Genomic DNA, 2,614 nt, shown 5'->3' on the forward strand with positions numbered 1-2,614 from the left:
TTTTTTTTTTTCACTTTCATTATTTTGGCGACCACTAAATTTCACCTCTATGCCACACAGCAATATCAAATGACGGGATAGTCTGAAAATTTTCATTAAACTATGTTATATCTTTTGAAGCGCTTCGTTTATCTGATATTTTTTTACAGAAATCTACAGATATATCAAACAATGTTTATCACTCCCAGTTGAGGATAGTGTTAGGGTGTATTGTTTGAGATCACATCTACTTTACAAAAAACGTCACCGCTTTACACAGAAGACGTAAGTTTGATTCCCGTGTGGGGAGGTTGGTTTTTTTTCCATATATTTTTATTGAATATCTTCGTCTGCCAACTCCCTTGGATTTTGTATCATTCTCAGCCTGAATTTGCTCTCACAGGCAGTGCCAAAGCAACCCGCCTCCTAAATGATCTTATTTGCGTTGATGATGGTGTAAATCATCTATATTTCTTTTAAAACATAGCTGGATCTCCAGCCATTGTCCTGACATCACAATTTATCATTTATTTATTATAATTATAACACTGACGGCGAGTCGATTATTTGCTCGTGAGGAGATTTAAGGAGACTCACTTAGGTTGCTTTTTATTTTATCTGATGTTTTGGGGGTGTTTTTAAAATTTAAATTATATTTCCCTTGATGCTGTTGTTGTTTGGGGTTGATTTGGGGGTTGGATTTGTTTGTTTTGTTTTGTTTTGTTATGTTTCTTTGTTTTTGGGGGTGGTTATTTTTTTGGGGGGAGTGGGTATTTTTCTATTTCCTTTTAGCACATGTGTTTGTTTGTTGTAGTTGTTTGTTTTTTTCTTTTACCTTTAATGCTACCCTCAACGTCACTCTATGATGTTGTGTGCAAGGATTCCATTTTTGCTGTAGTTCTCGGTTCAAAGCAATGAATGATCATATAAATATAAAATAAGTGGGGGTACCTTTACCTGGGTGCGTTTTCAGCTTAGTTGGCATTATGTTGGACTACGCGGGGATGGATTTCCCTGGTTTGAACCCCGAACCTTGCGTGTAGAACTTGGGTTGCTTTGTGGACGTTCTAAATGTTCTCCGCCTCTTTGGCTAGGTCATAATATAATTGGAGATGGTCATAGCATTCAGAGTTCTGCCTCTGAGATATCCTCACAGAGTTGAAAGGGAATGACAAACTTTTACAATTTCTTCTTCCTTATATCATTTTTATTTCACCGTTTCCACATGAAGCAAAAACTCAAAATCGCCCCATGGGTAACCGTTTAGAAATTTTTTTTACGCTTGGATCTTCCAGGTACCGGCATCAATGATGCAGTAGTTAGGAGCTTTACCGCAGAAAACAGAACATCTGATTTTGATTCCCAAAGGATTAGACTTCTTTTTAAAAATGTATCGTTTTTTCTGCTTGTGTGTTGTATCCCTCTTACGCCTAGGTTGACACTGACAGGCAGAGTCGACGGGTGCCTCGCATATTATCTCAATTGTGTGGATAGAGGCCTTAAAAATTCTTATCAAATAAAATGGTCCCACTAGATAGCGTGGGGAAGAAAACATTTATAGTATTTCGTTTCACAGCAGAAGTCACATAGTTGATTTGGGATTGTTTACACTGTCAGGTAATTAAGTGGTAACAAATTAAGTATCATCTTGTTATTGAATGGAGCTATTCAGTTACGTACAATAAAAAGAATCCAGATCACATACAGCTAATATAGTAAGACACATCCTTTCATCTTCCTTGATTCCAAAAGTACTGGCGATATCTCCCCTTTCGAGCACATCAAAGAAGTCAAAACGTAAGGGGAGAGGAACAGTATCTGGGCCATCTACTTCCTCTGTGTCAATCAACCAGGCAAAACTGGGTCATGCATTCTGCTGAGATGGTCTGTCAAGACGCAAAAGACTATATTATGGAGCTATCACATAGCGTGGTCACAGTTGACTGAAATAGAGCACAAAACATTAGCTATGCAACAGGGTGTAGAAGGCAACATGACGTGAAAATGGACTGCAAATAAAATCAGATAGATAGATAGATAGATAGATAGATAGATAGATAGATAGATAGATAGATAGATAGATAGATAGATAGATAGATAGATAGATAGATATCTGCTCAGTATCTAGTTTTGAGAAATTTGACGATAAACATTTTGAGTTTCACAGCATGTCATGCTTTTTCGAATACAATTTTCAAAATAACAATAGCTTGATCACGACCCCATATAATCTTACGATGTTGATAGAGAAGATAGAAAATAATATTATAATTTTGTTTCTGGCCGATTGGTCTTAGTAACTCAACACGGCCACAGATATGTCGGAAAGAACTTTGTAATTGTAAGGTAACGAAAAATAAAAAAAAACAAAATGTATTTGATAAAAAGAAGGTAAATTGAAGTGTTGAAAAATTTATTAGTTGGATCTATTCAGTTAAGTTGGAACTGAAATATGAACCAAAATTCACTAAAGGTAACAATCAAAAAAGTGTTGTAACATTATTCAACATTATAATTGAGGAATGTACAGTAAAACCAACATCAATATATATCTCTCCGTCTCTTCTCTCTCACTCTCTCTCTTTCTCTCTCTCTCTCTCTCTCTCTCTCTCTCTCTCTCTCTCTCTCTCTCTCT

Source organism: Aplysia californica, unplaced genomic scaffold, assembly GCF_000002075.1.
Source record: "Aplysia californica isolate F4 #8 unplaced genomic scaffold, AplCal3.0 scaffold01677, whole genome shotgun sequence".
Taxonomy (NCBI): Eukaryota; Metazoa; Mollusca; class Gastropoda; order Aplysiida; family Aplysiidae; genus Aplysia; species Aplysia californica.